Here is a 19,424-nt window from a genome sequence, read left to right on the forward strand (position 1 = left end):
TATGACTCTCATATGTAATTATCCCACCTTGTCTTGGGCCTGCAGGATTCTTTTTGCAGGCAAAACCAGAGGATAAAGCCAAAAGCCTAAAAAGCCCAAAGGTTCATAGAGCTAATAACTGAGATCAGTGAAAGAGCTTTCTGACTGTTGCTTGTCCATTAACAAGATGAAATTCTCCTTTGGCACACAATTCTCTCAGGACTTTTGACCACTGAATACCTGCTTCTTGTATTCAGACAAAGAATCATCTGCATATTTTTTTTTTTTTTTAAGAACTCTGTATACAGTGTTTGCCCTGTATATTGCTTTATTGTCCTCAACAGATTTTTGGAGTGTAAAACTCATGCAACATGGTGAGGAAGAAGCACTAAACAAATTTACAACCATTTTGTATTCCACCAAGTCTCCAGTGCAGTCACCATTAGACTGCCATAAGGCCTGTGGGTCTGAATCTTCATTGTGGACAGCTACACCCTCTACATCTGCCATAATATCCACAGGTTCCTGTCTGAATGACTTTGACAAGCAAGCTGGTGAGCTCCAGGCCTTAAAAGTTGCTCCACAGTCAAACATGACATTCAACTTCTGCTTGACAAGATGGTATATGCCATGGTGAGGTATAGACCATATACTTCTATCTGATCTTTCTTCTTTGGATTTTTTATGAACTTCCCCTTGAGTTTAAGTACTTATTGTTCAGTCATATTTTCATTATCAGGTATGCAGTCATATTCTTTGAAGTTAAACACAAGCTAATAATGTCCCTGAGTTAGCTGATTATGACACCATCTCCATAAACTGATCATCTTCCTTAGATATTTTATCATCCCTTTCAGCTTCTAAAAAATCCTGTTTGAACTGCAAATACCACAATTTCTCAGATATGTGATTTGTAGTCACTTGAAAGCTCCTTCCCTTTTTAATATTGATAGCAATGTTTCGGAAAGGTTCATTCACTGTCACTCCCAGCACCATTCTCTGCAAAAAGGGTTGACTGTTTTCACTCAACCAACCTGCCAGGATTCTATCACTTTGGTTATATTAGCTCCATTGAGCAGTCCAACATCTGCATTTAATTCAGGGAGATAAACTACTTTGAGGTATGGCTAGTTTTTCACCTCATACTGCCACACAATCATTCTGCAAGTAGAATCATTTGTACAACCTTCCGGTCAGTAGCCCAGTGCCTTTAACTACTCAGCTACCACTAACATCTTTGCTTTTTATGAGGGTTCAAATCACTTTTTACCATCAGGCTGTTTTTTTATGTTTCCAAACACTGGGTGAAGAAAAAGTTTCACTAATTTGTATTTGAAATTTGTTCAACTTCACTTCAGCTCTACTTTGCTCATGGGTTTTGCAAACAACTATACTCCAATTTCCTCTTATATTGTATCTCTTCCACATAATTGATATCTGCCATAACGTTACAGTATTGTACAAAAAAAAGACTCATTCCCTGTGTTGCTCTACAGTATCCTCTTGCTGGCTCCATATGCAAACAGCCTTAAATCTGTTTGATCTTATCCAGAGTGAATTACAGAAGTGCTTTGAAGTCTCTTTCAAAACACATCCTCTTTCTAGTTCACTAGGTCTAGGATTAAAGGTACCATCAATCTAAAACGCTGTTGGGTCATTATTATAGTATTAATAACACAAGACAAGGACTTTTTAAGTAACAAATTTAAGTACTTGGTGAATGGTACTGGGAATATAATAAGTCTTCACATCCCTGTGAAAATGGCAGGTTTTGTGATGCATTACAAGCAGAAGATGCTTTAACAAAGCACAAGTTAAATCAGGATATTGTAATTTTCGGCTTACGATAAGGTTTGAAAGTTGAAAAAGATCTGACATGATTTATCTTGGTTTTATTTCTGCAATTTTAACGGGTGTGTAGACTTTCTATATCCACTGTAGGTCTTTAATCTTTATTTGAAGATAGGTAGTGACCTAAATGTTCGGACAACCAGGGGATGTTAATTCCTCCACCTCATTGTCAGCACAAAGAAGAGGCTTGATGCATGCCTTCCTTGTACTCTGAGAGATGGTGGGTCCAAACAATCTGTGCTGGAGGATTGTAGGGACTGTGGAGTAGAGCAGATTATGATAAATGCTTTAAGGTTGGTGGGCACTGTTCCTTTTTTCTCTTTGTAGGCAAGCATCAGTGTTACCAATATGATGTGAGCAGGTACAGGAAAATAGTGGAGGTAGCATAGAAATGGAGTAATGTGGTAGAACTTGGAGAGGTTGAAAACATGTTGTGCAGCTGCATTCTGGATTAGTTGCAGAGGTTGAATAGTATACAGGGGCAGACTTGCTAGTGCTGTAATTCAGTCACATAATGACAAAGGACTGAACAAGCACCTTAGTGGCTCATGTGGTTGGAAATGGCCAGATCCTCCTGATGTTGTAGAGGAGGAAACAGTCTGAGCAAGTCAGTTTAGTGATATGACGCAAGAAGTACATTTGGTTGTCCATGGTCACCCAGGGCTTTGTGCAGTGACAGATGGTGAGATCTGAGAGTTGTCCAGGGACAAACCTGAGGTTGAGTTGAGTGTCATTGGCATAGCAATGGTATGAAAACCAAAGTAAGGATATGACATCACCAAGAGAGCGGGTATAGAGGAAGAACAGAAGAGGACCCAGCACTGAGCCTTGTGGGACACCACTGGAGACTCTGTGTGTGTAGTAAGTGTGAATTCCCTCCATGCCACTTGATATGAGCATCCCTCCAGTTAGGACGCAAACCGTGTCATGCTGAATCATGAATTCCAAGACTCATGAGTCTTGTGATTGACCGTGTCTAGGGCAGCTGAAATGTCGAGGTGGATTAGGACTGTCTGGTCAAGCAGCATGAATCTAATCAGTAATGGCCACTAGAGCAGTTTCTGTGGAGTGTGCCACAGAGGATTGAAATCAGCCAGTAGGTGCTGATGTCCAAGGTATCCAGAGTGGGTTTCTTCAGGATGAGAATAACCCTAGCTGTCTTGAATGTAGTTAGTACATGACTAGATGCTGTGGAGTGACTAATGATAGAACAGATGAAGTGGAGGAGGTCTTGTGAGATGGACTGGTGAATTGTGGAAGGGATGGGATCCAGTGGGCAGTTGGTGGAAATACAGGACTAGATAATCTGCAGGATTTCTTATGTTGATAGAGGAGAAAAATGTGTCAAAGAAGATGGAGGGTAATCCTGAATGGGTAGGGTAGGAATAGGGGTAGTAGTGAAGGTCTGGCAGATTTTTCCAATCTTCTTGTTAACAAAAGTGGCAAAGTCATCAGCTGACTACATGCTCAAATGCTCTAATTAAAAGTTTGTACTCAAGAGGATCTCCCTTAAGGATGAGCATGTATAGCTGTGGCAGCAAAGAGAATTTCTACTGCTACACCAAATTATCTGTGATGTTGCCCTGATGTTCCATGGTGCTGCACAGGGTATCAACCATCTTGCTTAGTACTCCAGAACTCCATTACTTCTTGCTTAGTATGCTCAGCAGCCTCTTGCATCTGTCTTTCAACATTAACAACAAAAACCTTATATGAGCAGGCTTTTGGGTCAAACCAATGGCACTGGTCTTTATTAAAATCCTCCTCAGATGTCAAGCCCTTAATAGAATGATTAATATCACAAAACCAGTATACAAAAATTTTATCTTTGTGTACATATTGTGAGTTTTCATCTAACATTGTGAACATTAGCATCATCAATCATAATCTACTCTATATCTTTACTCTTGTTTGTCAACTGGGCAAGCTTAGCTCTCCTTGACTGCATGAAACTTTGCAATCAACAGCTTTCGCAGTCATTTTCACTTGCCTCTTGATAGCTCGTCAACGATGTAGGGTACATTTTGTTTTTTGAAAAAATATTAGCACACTGATAGCAAACAGCTTTTACCAAAGTTGATATTCATGACATTTAAGTTACGCACAACAGACTTGAGTTCTTTCTGAAATCTGAAATTCATAAACTAAATATTAATAATAACAATCTAAATATTATCTGGATTCAGCCTTATCGGCAAGGAGCATATGATGTGTTCGAGGCGAAGTTGCAAGTTGTAATTCACTGTCTACAATTGGTAAAAACCACCGAAAACACTCACTCAATGTGAAATTTCAACTTGTCCACTTAGGGTAGTCTTCTCAACTACCAGTTCCTTCCCTGTTTATTGAGTTACATGAAATCAATATGGCCAAACACTGAACAGTGTAATCCCTGTTTTGAATATGTAATTGTAACAAACTTCAAAGTCGGGCAAAGAGGAGGCGGGAACTGGCTGAACATAAACATAATGTTTAGTCATAAACAAAACATAAAACACAACAGACCAACATAAGTCAAACATAAAGTGCACATGTCTCTCTCTCTCTCTGTCTCTCTCTCTCTCTCTCTGGTGTTTCCAGCTGCTCCTTTATTGCTCTCTCCCACTGATTAGACAACCCTTTCGGGAGGACGGTACTGTCCTTACGGCTACGGCCTTCAGCCGGCCAGCCCTGCATCCTGGAGTCGATGGAAGAGGGGAGAGAGAGAAGGAGTGAGTAGGATAGACAGCAAGAGGGAGAGACAGAAGAGAGAGAAAAAACACTAGTTCTTTAGTCCTCAGACACGCTGTCATCTGGTCCTCAGCCAGCTGGGAAGTGATCCCCCACGACACTGGGCGATGGCACTGGACTTCCTGGCGGACAGCTACGGCTCCTCCCCTTTTCAGGCAAACAAAAGCTGCACCTCTGCCTCCCTGGCAGACGGCAGCAGGTCCTCCTTTCTGTGGTGGATGGCAACTGCTTCTCCCCTTTCAGGAGGACGGCAGCGGTTCCTTTGCCTCCCGGCGGATTGCAGCATCTCCTCCATCCTCCCCGGCAACCACTTCAGCACCACCGCCTTCTTGAGGCCTCAATCCTCACACAGCGGCGAGGGCTCTCTGACAGCGCATCCCTCCTCCTTTCCGGCTTCGGCACCACTGTAACAAACTTCAAAGTTGGGCAAGGTGGAGGCGGGAACCAGCTGAACATAAACAAACATAAATTTTATTCATAAACAAAACATAAATGACAACAGACCAAAGTAAGTCAAACATAAAGTGCACATGTCTCTCTCTCTCTCTGTCTCTCTCTCTCTCTCTCTGGTGTTTCCAGCTGCTCCTTTATTGCTCTCTCCCACTGATTATACGACTCAGTGCCAGGCGTGCGTCCTCACAGCCTGGCCCTTCCTTCCTCCTCATCACAGTAATCATCAATGTTATCACTAACATTAGGTGGCTAGCTTATTGCTAAGCTACTCACTATTGTCCGTTGTTGTTGCTGTCCTGTAATGCCAGTCCAAAATGTTTGGAGTTCACTATAGTAGAACAGTACCAAAAGCCACTCAGGCCTGTAAATGTAAAGGTGTAGTTATAACTGTAAGGTAGCTTTTTATGAGCTTTATGTGCTCTGAGAGAGCAAGCAAAAGACATGCTTTTTTAGAGGCATCTTTCCACATTTCAAATGCCCAGAGGTGGGAATTGATAGTATTTCAACTTACAAATTGCCACTTACAAGGCACCACAAACACAGCAACAATTTCTTGACTAAATGTGGTCTGCACATTACAGTGGTGTTGGGCTTCTTGACTAGTACTTTAGTTTTAAGGGATCATTGATTAGTTCCTTTGCATGTATCCAAACAAAATGCCTCTTGCCATCTTACGACCATTTAAAATGAATGAGAAAATATCTGATGACGAATTTATGTTCAGTGTGCATTTACTGTAACTCATAACCTTAACCACTGAGCTATAACTGCCCCTATACTTAACACCCAGAATAACAGCAGGGCTATGTCTGTGGTAGTTTGTATAAACTGTTATAATTTGTTTTGAAATTGTGCCGACTATTCAGAATGTATATTGTGGGGTGTGTGCATGTGAGAGAACAAGAGAGATGGAAGAAGAATGTATAAAGTGTAGTTTTACTGCACATGGCTGCTCTTTGGCCTGCTGGTTTCCCCGTTAGCCAGCACTGTAAGAGTGATATCCTACTGTTCTATTTATAGCAGCACACAGAGTTTGCAACTTAATCTGGAAGCCTGATAGCCCCAGTATGTTTTTCCAGCACACAAACTCAAAACCATTTAGGCCCCTCATTGTTCATTCTCATTCCAGCCACATTTGGTAACTAACTTATTTAAGCTTGCAGTATTACAGCAATCAGCCATAACTTTAAAACCATCTGCCTAATATTGTGTCCTTTATGTCCTGTATGTTTTGAGGTGGGCATCCATGGATTGGACTTTGTTTGTTCAACACACCCCACAGATGCTCGATCACACAGATGCACACAGATGCACACAGATGTACAGATGCCCACAGATTTTTTCCTATAGTGCATCCTGGTGTCATCTCTTCCCCATTTAAGCACACACACCTGGCCATCCACATGATGTCAAGGAAAACGGGATTCATCAGACCAGGCCATCTTCTTCCATGGTTGACCCTGTTGCTGCTTCACCGGTTGTCCTTCCTTGGACCACCTTTGGTAGGTACTAACCACTGCATACCGGGAACACCCCACAGGACCTGTCATTTTGGAGATGCTCTGACCCAGTCATCTAGCCATCACAATTTGGCCCTTGTCACTCAGATCCTTACAGTTGACCATTTTCCTGCTTCCAGCACATCAACATTGAGAACTGACTTTTCGCTTACTGCCTAATATATCCCACCCCTTGACAGGTGCCACTGTAATGTGATAATCAGTGTTTTCCCTTCACCTTTTAATGTTATGGCTTATCGGTGTACATCACAAGGGTTGTGCATGAAATGCGACACTCTGTGCCTGAAATTGAATATTTCTGTGCTCTAAATTGTTTCATATTTACCATAGTGGAACATAATTTAACTCTTTCTCTGGCGTTCCATTCCACCGACAGAATGGAAATCGACTTATCTGACATTTTCGATCAGTATAAACAAATTAATTATTTTATTGCCACAAGTCTGTTATAAGATTAAGCTGTTGGCTGTTGGCTTACTGTGTGTGAAGTGTCGGGTGTTTAGCTGCTGCTGAGCAGAGCAATGGGAAAGGGGAGGGTTTTGAGCCCCCTGCTGGGCAAACAATTCACACCTCCCCACAATAACACAGGTACAGATATAAATCAGACAGTACAACTAAAACTTTTTTGATTGTAAAACACCATATACTGCCACAATTAAATTATAACATTTAGACCCAATATCAGAAACTTCTTTACATTACCTACAAAGACGAAAATCCAGGTTGTTCCCGGTTCATGATTTATAAGTCATGAACATTTCCATCTGTATATAGTCCATCACCATTATTGACAACACATTTAGTCACAGATGCCATCTTTGAAATGCATTGTGTTTTAGTATCCCACCCCACTGGAAATGAGTAATTAGCCATACGTTGTGGTGACACACATTAAAAAATAGTGCTATCTACCTTGGCTATGCTGAACAAATTGTGATTAAAAAAAAAAAAATTGTAATAGGTTAGTCTTGATTGGCACCCACATGGACCACTTGTAGAAACTTTTAGCTTTCAAACAAGACCTCACTTGCCAAGATTGAACATCTTCTCCACCCCACTTTTACGCATTCACCTATTGTTCTGGAGCGGTTGATATTAGTCAGCAGGTATAGGCCAATCAACTAACACCAGACGGGTTTTATGTCAGCCTTGATGGCTGTTCAAGCTTCGTTGTCCTCCCCCAAAAGTTGATGGAGTAAGTTTTGGCATGTTCTTGTCCATGCAGCATTTACTTTCTCTGATGGCTAGTTTTTGCTAGTTTTTGCTCAGCACGCGATTTATTAGCGTCTTGTAATGATTGCATGGTCCTGAAACAGCCTGAATGTGTCAGAGGTTTTGGAAGAGTTATTTTGGAGTGACACTAGCAAGGAATTTGAGGGTTTTGTAGGAGGAAGTCAGCGTGGATTCAGCTGAGGAGCAAGCATTCCAGCAAGGACTGGACCCAACCCTTAAAATATATGTAAGCTATGTTCCTTTCTATTTAAAATTTTTGCTTGTAGTGGGGAAATTGTACTTTGTATTTTTGATCATTTATTGTTTCAGAGAAGAAGATAAGGTCCTCGATATTTTCAAATTTCTTCTGAAGCCTTCTCCCCTACACTCACATGGAGCTTTCCACTGCAAAACTGACAGCTCCAATTGCCCCTACCTCTAGAGAAGTCAGAGAAGAGGTAGCACTCGTGTCACCCATTTGAGCCATTAGGTGAGCCAGTGCTCCTGTATCTTCAACACAACATGAACAGAACAAGTGGCACGATATTAACGAGGATGATCGCGTTACTTAACTTTTCTCCTGCCCACAGTCCTGGGTTACAGCTTGATAGCCACCAGCAGCACACTTCTCTCGATCTGTTCCATTAATTTTTTGATAAAGCCACAATCAAGTCTCTGCACCAACATAAACCTGTGTGCAGAGTACAAGCAGAAGAAGGGCATGTAGACACCATGGAGTCCTGTAGCTAGCCTGAAGACACACAAATTCCTGATCCTAGTCATTTACGGTGGCTTACTAAAGCCTAATAAATCCATCAAGAGTTTGATATTTGTGGAGAAAAGATAAGCTCCATAATTTTCCATTCCCAAACTCTATTATGGTACACTACAGATTTGAGGCAATAATCTGGTACATGAGCAACATCAAAGACAATGAGCAAAATGATCGCCTAAAAGGCACCACTGGCTATGATTGGCTCTTTCGTGTGAAGCCCCTCAGGAAACAGCTCTTGGTGACATGCAGGGCATACTACCAGCCTCACCAGAACCTGGCCATCCATGAAAGAATTGTAGCCACAAGGTCTAGAATTTTGGATTTTGGACTTGATGAAGCCACAATGTCTGAGCCATTGGAGGCTGCAGCTGTCACTGAAGTGTTGCAGGTGGCAGAGAAGAGGTCATGCGATCCAGTGACAATTGTGGACACCTCAACCTCTGCCTAGAGAGGCAAGGTCTCAGGTGGGAGAAAACATTGTGTATTCTGCCTTCAAAGGAAGAAGTACAAGACTATTTAGAAATGCAAGTATTGCGATGTGTTCCTGTATATTATAGTGGACTGTCTGGTGATGATGGTGGTGATGATGTCATGGACAGCAAAGCTCAGCGATACGCACTAGACTCTGACTCTTGTATTTTTTTTAAATATAGTTTTTGTCCACTTTTGTTCATGTTTTGCATTTACTAGTTTTTATTTTGCACATTCATATTTGTGGTAAATAGTTATTGTTGCCTCCTAAAATCCAATCCCACACCATGTCGTGGGATGTGGAAACAGAGCCTTCTACATGCCTATATTATATGAGACCGTGCTAACAAAGCTCTGGTGCTGATTTCAATAAAGGCTAAATAAATTTTGTAAATTTAAAACTTTTTATTTGTGAAATTGCACATTTTGTAACTGACAGTTTCATGCTATTGCCATTTGTTATTTCATTTTGTACTATTTGGTGACATTTGTTGGTAGTTTGTGCCATTTGGACATGCCCGTTTGTGCCATTTTTAGCAATGTTTGCTATTTCTAGAAGTTATCTGCTATTTTTAGAGAGTTTGTGCCATTTCTGGAGGCATTATGCCATTGGGAGAGGTTTTGTACCATTTGGAGAGGTTTGTGCCATTTGGAGAGGTTGACAAGCACTTGGGGCATCTCAAAGAACAAGAATTGGATTGACCTCACCATTTTGAAGATATAAAGATTTGTGGGGGGGGAACCCCAACCATTTTTGTTTTTTGGTAACTTTTATTTGAATACATTGCCCCTAAGTAGGCTAGATCAAAACAGAAATACTTATAAACAACTGCAAATTATTAAAGCCCTCAGTGTCATATGAGCCATTAACCACTACTGTAGAGTGTGACGTGGAAAATAAAAAAAAAAAATCAGTGCTTAATATAGGCACCTCCAAAACGAGCAGAAATTCCATTTTTTTGGCCGATGGTAAAAAGAGTTAAATGCAGAGCGTGTGAAAGCAAAATGCTTTCTAAATACATAAAAGATGCAATGAACACTTAAAATGCCTCCTCTAAGCATTAAACTGTTGAACTGTTTTCATTGATAGCCATCCAGATGCAAGTCAGTTCCTAGCACATATCGTTTTTGATGTTTGCATGACACATTTTGATATGATCACAGTGTATCATTCATATACTGGATAGAAAAAATCTACAGACTCCTGTTAAAATGGCAGGTTTCTAGAAAACCTGCCAAGATAAATCATGTCATCTTTTTTTCACTTTTAATATAATATAGTAACCAACAAAATGCAAGTGATGTTAGGCTTTTAGGGAGAAAATGGAAAAAGAAAAATATATATAATAATCTGGTTGCACAAGTGTGCACACTCCTTGTATAAAACATATCTTTTAGAATTATGCCTAAACAGTTCTACCTTAGTCTCAGCAGACCATAACACATATTGTTATGTGTTGTGGTCTGGTTTAGGCAGGCTTGGATGATTTTTCATGAGAGAGGTTTTCTGTCTAGCCACCCTATCCTATAGCTCAGATATGTGAAGAATATTGTATAGAAGAATAGAGATTGTTGTCACATGCAGGGAGTGACCAGTACTTGCAATATATTCCTGCAGCTCCTTTAATGTTGCAATAGGGTTTTCAGCAACCTCCTTGATAGGTTCTCTTCTTGTCATTTAGTCTATTTTAGGGACATTCTGTTCTAGGTAATGTCATTGTGGTGCCGCTTTTTCTCCACTTGTTGATGATGACCTTCACAGTGTTTTGGAATTTTTTTGGTATCCCTCTCCTGATCTATGCCTTTCAACAATGAGATCTCATAAATTCGTTGTAAGCTCTTTGTGGACCATGGCTTCAGCAGTTGGGTGAAACCAAGAAGATGTAAAGAAAATCCTATAGAAACAGCTGATTTTATTTGGGGTTAATCACAATCGAGTCATTGATGACAGGTGTATGATAATTACTTTTAAACATGAGTTTGACTGTGATTAGTTAATTCTGAGCAAAGTCACATGCCTCATTATAAAAGTGTATGCACAGTTTTAACAGCAGTGTTTAGACTTTATATCCACTGCATAGTTATAGAAGATTACAATCATTATATTGTGGCATATGAGGGGAAGCTTTAAACCAGTTTTGTGTTGTTATAATGGTAAATTTATATCAATATGAGATTACATTTTTTGGTTTGCTTTGTTTTATTTTCTTTTTCTTTCTTCAGCTTCAATAAGACTCATTATAGGTGATGTAAACCACGTAAAAGCATCTGCCATTCTGTGATTGCTGGAAGTGGTTAAAAAGCTGGTGTGGTTTTATACACTGTTTAAAATGGAATTTTATTTGATACAGCCAACTCATCTTTCTTTCTTTCTCCCAGCACTTTTCAAAATAAAGTTATGCCTATGATATGCTAATGTTTGTGTGGCTTGAGTTGACTACATGTGCAAACCCATAATCATTACACTGCGTAGTCAATTTTAACTAGAAATACTAGTACTAATACTAATAACTAGTAGTGCCTTAGAAATTTCTATATTACAGCATAAATTTGACCCAAAACATCATTAGATGACCTAAAACATCAGCAGTCCTAAAAGTAGTCAACGAGAACCCAATTAAACAAATGAGAGAGAAATATTATACTTGGTCATTTATTGAGGAAAATGATCCAATATTACATATATGTGAGTGGCAAAAGTATGTGAACCTTTGCTTTCACTATATGGTGTTGACCATATACTGAACTAAACATTCCCGGTAACTGTTGATCGATCCTGCACATCGGCTTGGAGGAATTTAAGCCCATTCCTTAGTATAGAACCACTTCAACTCTGGGATGTTGGTGAGTTTCCACATGAACTGCTTGCTTTAGGTCCTTCCACAACATTTCTGTTGGATTAAGGTCAGGACTTTGAATTGGCCATTCCAAAACATTAACTTTATTCTTCTTTAACCTTTCTTTGGTAGAATGACTTGTGTACCTAGGGTCGTTGTCTTGCTGCAGGACCCACTTTCTCTTGAGATTAAGTTTATGGTCAGATGTCCTGACATTTTCTTTTAGAATTTGCTGGTAAAATTCAGAATGCAGCAAAACAGGCCCAAACCATGATACGTCCATCACCATGTTTCACAGATGGGATAAGGTTCTTATGCTGGAATGCAGTGGTCTCCTTTCTTCAAACATAACGCTTCTTATCTAGATCAAAAATTCTATTTTGGTCTCATCCTTCCAAAAACATTTTTTCCAATAACCTTCTGGCTTGTCCATGTGATTGTTAGCAAACCAAAGGAAGGGCAGCAATGTTTTTTTTGGAGAGCAGTGGCTTTCTCCTTGCGACCCTGCCATGCATACCACTTTTGTCCAGTGTTCTCCTGATGGTGGACTCATGAACATTAACTTTAGCCAATGTGAGAGAGGCCTTTAGTTGCTTAGAAGTTACCCTGGGTTCCTTTGTGACCTTGAAGAATATTACATGTCTTGCTCTTGGAGTGATCTTTGTTGGTTGGCCACTCCTGGGGAGGGTAACAGTGGTCATGAATTTCCTCTATTTGTACACAGTCCATCTGACTGTGGATTGGTGGAGTCCAAACTCTTTTTAGAGATGGTTTTGTAACCTTTTCCAGCATGATGAGCATCAATAACTCTCTTTCTGATGTCCTCAGAAATGTCCTTTGTTCATTCCATGATAAACTTCCACATACATGTGTTGTGAAGGACAGACTTTGATAGATCCCTTTTCGTTAAATAAAATAGGGTGCTCACTCACACCTGATTTTCATACCATTGATTGAAAACACCTGACTCAAATTTCATCTTTAAATTAACTGCTAATCTAAGAGGTTCACATACTTTTGCCACTCACGGATATGTAATATTGGCTCATTTTCCTTAATAAATAAATGATCAAGCATAATATTTTTGTCTCATTTGTTTAACTGGGTTCTCTTTGTCTTTTAGGACTTGTATGAACCTCTGATGATGATGATTTAGGTCATATTTATGCAGATATATAGAAAATTCTACAGGGTTCACAAACTTTCAAGCACCACTGTAGTGCCTTTAAGGAAATGGCAAGTGTAATTATTTTTACCTTAATACCTTGGAGGACAACATGGCAGTACACTCTTAAAAATAAAGGTTTAAATTAGAACTAAAGTTCTACAGCCTGGTTTTACAGAGTTTTACAGCCTGGTGCTATAGGAGAACCCTTTTAAGTTGCAAAAGAACCTTTTACTCTTAAGTTCTTTAGAGAACCATCTATTTACTGGTACTTTAAAGATCCCAGAAATGAATCTTCACAGCAGTGACACAAGGAACCATGTGATCATATGTTCTCTAAAAAAACAAAAACACACACAAAAAAACACCTTTAGAGAGTGCTTTAAGGAACCAAAGTAAAGTTCTTAAGAGTGATGACAGGAGAACCTTCTCCAGTCCCACAAAGAACCTTACAGGGTTCACTTTAACCTGTTAAGGAATGATGCCTTAAAAAATCAATACACTGCTCTGAAGAACCTATAATGAGCCATAAAGACTTCTTTCATCTCCAATGAACCATATAGCTCAACTCAGGAACCCTGTACAATGATAAATGGTTCATGACAAGAAGAATGTTCTTTGCAGAGCCTATGGTGCTGTAAAGAACCATTAATTAACCTATATTTTTAGGAGTGTAGTGCAACTTGTGCACTTCAATCATGTGACTGTGTCATTTTATACTCTGAATGGTTTATGATCTTTGGCCATTGTAAACGGTGAATCAGAACCAGTTTGCGTTAATCCCTGTAAGTTGATATCAGCTTTGAGTTAGCTTCTTCAGACCCCTTATGTGAAGAATCATCTGTACAATAATTTTTTCCCCCCACCAGACACTCATTTTCATATTTTTTTTACACCACACCTTTCTTTTTACTCAAACCCATTTTTGAGTAAAAAGAAAGGTGTGGTGTAAAAAAAAAATACGATGAATACTTCTGATATGTCAGAATAAGATTCAGCACTTTAGTCCAGTGTTGCATGGGTTTTGTGAATGGTGCATGTCTGTGTTTCTCGTGTTTTAATGCTACCATGATTTTACACTTTAGAGTTCAGCACTTAGCATTCTGCAAGCCACATGTGCATTTTAACATTTGTGAGGTAACAATTTCCAGTCTGCATCAGGCACAGAAACAACAACAGCCAATAAAGTAAATATTATGCATCAGGATTCAACACTGCTGACAAAGAGCTTCTTACTAAGTGAGGTGACTTGAGAGCTTGTTATGAGTTACTAACAGTAATTAAGGTAAGCTGTGAAAGAATAATGTGATATAGAGAAGTCTTCCTTCAGCTTGCCAAATGACCAGGAACAAGTTGATGCATGGTGAAAGCCTAGCTAAACTAGGAAAAATTACTGACATACCCATGCACACCCTGAATGAGGTTAATAGAATATAACCTAAAGAATATACATTTTATTTTTGGATGACAGTAAATGGATTTGATCTGCAAAGTTACACTAATGTTTGCGTACACTGTGATAATAATATTGTTTCCTCTCTGAGCAGAAAACGGGTAATCTATTTGCCCCAACACAGTAATAAAAATAAGTAATTTTGCTTGGTATCAAAGAGAGAGCATAGAGGTTTTTAGTACATTATGATTCTCCATGCTTACTGAAATTATAAAGCTATATCAATTTTTAGTATTTCAGCAGAAGACAAACTATTTACTGCAGTTAAGACTAACTTAAGGGACCAAAAACTATAGCACTTTTATTTTTGTTAGGATTGTTACAATTTTAAATTTAAATGTTGAGTAAACATATTAAAAACATAAAATTTGACAGAATGTGTAATATGTGTAGTACATATTGGGCAATTGCCATGCAGTGTGGACTACCCAAGCAAACGTCAAACCAGTGTTGTTGTCTACTACTCAAACTTACTAATGCCACCATCAGACCAAGTTTGAGTTAATGTAGAAGCATTAAGCACTTTTATTCACTTTTTTCCCATAGATGATGTTGATAAGTGAAACCATTTGATACCTTATGATGTTGATAAGTGAAACATACAATGGCTTGTCTTTACTGTGAATCTGTGAGCAGATCATATTTTCTACTAAATAAGAGGGCACTTAACACACACTGCTCACACGCTGACTACTGTGGCCATGACAATCTGTGCTGTCCCTGTGCAGTTTACTCCCCCAGCCCCCCCTCTCTCTCTCCCACTCTCTCTCTCTCACACACACACACATACACACACAATTTCTGTCTGTCATGGCTCAAAAAGGTCACATGATGCTTGCTCTGAGAAATTTTAATCCAAGATGTGAGCATACACACAAAGCACACAGACAAATTCACATCGAACACACACATATTCTGTGCATATTCTGCACTTTTGTCTCTCTCACACAATTCAACACAATTATTTGCATAGCGCTGTTAACAGTAGACAGTGTCATAACAGTTACAGAGATCCAAATGTAGCTCTAACTTTAGGTGGTCTGCTTTTACAGATTCTCCATCTTAAATGTATGATGGAAATTAGAGAATTTGCTGGTTCCTTTCTGTTCTGCATTTTCTGCTGATTGCCTTTTGTGTTATCACTTTCCCCTTTCTCAGTGTTTAATAGCCTAAATTCTCTGTCTGGCTGTCTGAGTTTTTCGAGCTATTACTACACTATGGCTGTGGGTGCCTCTGATTTTAAAAGTTGCACAGCTTTGAAATCATCTCCCCTTGGGTGTATTACCTTTTTTGTTCTCTCTTTTTCACTGTCAGGTGGCTCATTTTCTGCTTGAACTTGCTCAGGCCAATGACATATTTTGTTGCCATGGCAACCTACCTCAACACACTCAATATTATGATATTGACACAATACTGTTTATCAAAACAACTAACACAGTTGTGTTAAGTCACTCGAACAGTTCATGTATGGCTGTGTTTCTGGCTATAGATAGCATGATAAAGGGCAGGGTATAGTAGTCTGGCAACCAATAGTCAAATATACTAAAATACTGACATTGTAAATTGAGTTTGATTTGTTGTGCATTATTAGGTCTGTACAGTGCCATGAAAAATATTTGTCCTGAGTTCCTCAATATTTGTCACACTTACTGTTTAGATACTTATGCAAAATATAAGATAATGAGAACATGAGGACACACAAAACAAAAAACTCATTTATTGAAGGGGAAAGGTTGTACAACACATCACCCACAAGGTTTGCATTTCCAAAGAATTTCCCATCGTTTACCAAATTTTAAAAGCATTGATGGGAAATTCTGAAGGCTGTCTGTCAGCCTTCTGTCAGCCTTGAATGCTATACAAAATAAAGCATTCAATATGTTTTCTATTCAGTTTGTCTTCTGCCACAGACATGGAACCATTGCAGTGCTGTACCATAGTAGCATTTCAAAACTTCAGCTGAGATACAGCTTGCAATCAGTGCAGTATCCATAAATGCACAAATAATTCATGCAAACATGCATACTTGAGAGTTCATTCTATACACATCGAAATGCCTGTCTTTCCCCCACCCCCCACCCCCCACCAGTGTCTATGCCAAGCTCTGACAAGTCAAACCCAATTGTAAATTTGGTCAATTGGTTGATTGAGTACCTAAGGGGACAATTACTTTTTCACACAGGGCCAGTTGTTGTTGGATTTTTTCTTTCAATAAATGAAATGGTCATTTATAAACTGTTTTTGTATTCACTCAGGTTGTTTCTGTCATATTAAATATAGTTTGAAGATGTGAAACAATTAAGTGTGGCAAATATTGTAACAAATATGCAAAAAGTAGAAGAAATCAGGAAGGGGTATTTTCATGCCATTGTTTGTTTCAGAATATATATTTAGCAGGCATTTAAAATTTTATTTGGAGAAGGATTTCAGTCCCCCTTACTTGCATATCCTTTTAAGTTGATTTTACTTCAGCCACCACTCTCATAAATCAAATCAATAAATTAGCCAGTAAAAGATATACTGGAAAAGTATTAGAGTTAATTAACAAGTTCCCAGGTTGTGCAGTTTCAGTGCTTTTGTACGGTGATCAGGAGAATGCATGTTTGAATCCTACCAATGCCAAGCATGACCTTTCTCTCTCTGTCCCTTGTCCCTTTTTATTCTCATTCTAATTCTCGTAGGGGATTTTAGGGGAAACATTTCTGACAAAGTTGATGCCTAAGTAAACACAAGTGAGAATCAGGCTATGAAAAAGATATTAAATGTATCTATGTGGGCTCACTTGCTGTCAGGACAAGCCTTTATGTAAAATGTAAATACTGATGTCAATTTTTAACATTTGCAGATAAGGATATAAATGTAAAAATTTTATTACTGTGTTGAAGAAAACGTGTGTGGAACACATTAAATAGCACACGCATCTGTCATAGCATCTGACACGACAAGCCACGTTAATACACTTGCGAGTTTGTTTGAAGAGCTTAATATAAAACATTCTCATGTTTTGGACAACCTGGATCATGTAATTTTCCTGCAGCAGCTCATTCTGTGACCTCAGCTGTTTTTCAGATGTGTTTTATTCATATGTGTTTTTCACTATTGTCAAGTGACGTCACAGACCCAACTAATCATTAATGAGATTCGTTGTCGATTATTTTAATTATCGATTATCAATTTTATTGATTAGTTGTTGCAGCCCTAAACCAAATCATACCAAGCTTTTTGAAATTTACCCGATACTGTGACAAATGGAACCGACTTATAAGCCAGGTTTCATCCTCTGAAAAAAAAAAAAAATCATACCATATCCAGCTTCATAAATGATGCCCAATGTGTTCCTGCAATAAGGAGTTTTTGTTCCAACAACATAGAAATGTTTTGACTAGTGAACATGCTGGCCTTCTACTAGTCCAAGTGCCCAGTGAGCTACAAAGTTTATTGTAAGATAAGTATGTGGGCCTGTGAGCAGACCACATGAATATCTGTGATACTGTTCCACTCTAAACCAAATATGGCAAACAGAACCAGCCCCACTACTTTTTCTTAGTCTTGAGACAGAACTTTGTTTAGCCTGGTCCTGTCAACTTTGTACTTATACACACACACACACACACACACACACACACACACATTATATACTGTGCCTTCCACTAATAATGGCACCATTAGTACATATGAGTTAAGAAGGCTGTTAAAATTGTCTTTATTGTTTAACCTTTTGATATTGTGTTAAAAAAAACTATTGCAAACACAACACAGGTTTATCAAAAAAGTAAAATTTCGTTGTTAAATATATGTGTGCCGTAATTATTGCCACCCTTTCAGTCAATACTTTGTGCTACCTCCCTTGATCGGGACTATCCCTATAAAATATCAGTTTGAATGACATTTTTCTATCAGTCATATTCTGCCACATGAAAATGCATTGTGCCTAAATGAAGGCGGTTTATTCCACTGAGTAGGATAATGGATGATGCTGTAGTCCTATGGCATTCACTGGCTTTGATTAAATTCTAAGTTATATAGAGACAAAGAAAGAAGTTGGCTATTCACACAGGAGTCCTCTCTTTTTTTGAACATGAACCTGCAATATAGATATTGTAGAGTCAGTATAGATATTGTAGAACATATGTGTTGACTCTGTATTATATGTATATTGTTTATATTTATTATATTATATTTATTAAACCAGTAATATTTACTGAACTTTGAAAATGATACAATTACAGTACTCTAATGTATGGGAACACTATATTACACTCCGTGTTACTACCGACACTACTAGCTAATTTATGTAGATTTTTCTCAGTAACAATCTACTTTTTCACAAAGTAGCAATGTAGCATGACAAAACACTTTTTCCAGTTTCCAATAACTACTACATTATTTTTGAATCACAGTCACTATAAATTGAATCTTTTAGGAATCAAGTTTAGTACCTCTGATTATAACTGTAGAATGCGTGTGTTGGTGCACCCCAGCTTGCAAAGACATGTTTGAAAAATAACAAGATCTGGCAACCGTGAGTTTAAATGAAGTGAATGCATTGTCCATAAGATTTGGTGAAAATATCTGGCAACCGTGAGTTTAAATGAAGTGAATGTGCGGTCCATAAGAGTTAGTAAAGGAGAGCAGCAGCGTACTGTATGTTTACAGGCTGAACAGTTGCTACTGTTGATTATGATTGGTGAGGAATTATTTAATAAAGAAGTTTTAATTAAAACCCACCTTGTAGCGTTAGCATTATTATTAATTTACTCCGCCCGACGCCGCTGTGTCTACACGAGCAGGTCACAGTCGCAGGTTCAGGTCATTTTGGGGGATCAATAAAAGATGGCGGTTTGTGAGATCGGGAAGTTGAAGCAGATGATGTACAGTGTTACTCTTCATCATAATGACTTCTTTGCAGTATTTACACACTTGTTCGATTGACTGAGATGATGAAAAGCAGTGTGAAAGTAACTGTTGCGCGGTATCA

General features: G+C 38.7%; 1 protein-coding gene across 9 annotated transcripts in view; it reads left to right on the forward strand.

Annotated features, from left to right (window-relative positions):
* Positions 1 to 19,424, forward strand: part of bcl9l (bcl9 like) — a 94,872-nt gene that overhangs the window by 14,958 nt on the left and 60,490 nt on the right. Inside the window, exon 1 of one of the 9 annotated variants that reach the window (XM_053623290.1) lies at positions 6,335 to 6,515. The exons of 7 other annotated variants lie outside the window; for them this stretch is intronic. The gene's annotated coding sequence lies outside the window, so the exon portion shown is untranslated. Of the gene's footprint in view, positions 1 to 6,334; positions 6,516 to 7,186; positions 8,236 to 19,424 lie in introns of those variants that run through there. One more of the 9 variants, XM_053623291.1, reaches the window with a different exon arrangement.

Source organism: Ictalurus furcatus, chromosome 4 (genome assembly GCF_023375685.1).
Source record: "Ictalurus furcatus strain D&B chromosome 4, Billie_1.0, whole genome shotgun sequence".
Classification (NCBI taxonomy): Eukaryota; Metazoa; Chordata; class Actinopteri; order Siluriformes; family Ictaluridae; genus Ictalurus; species Ictalurus furcatus.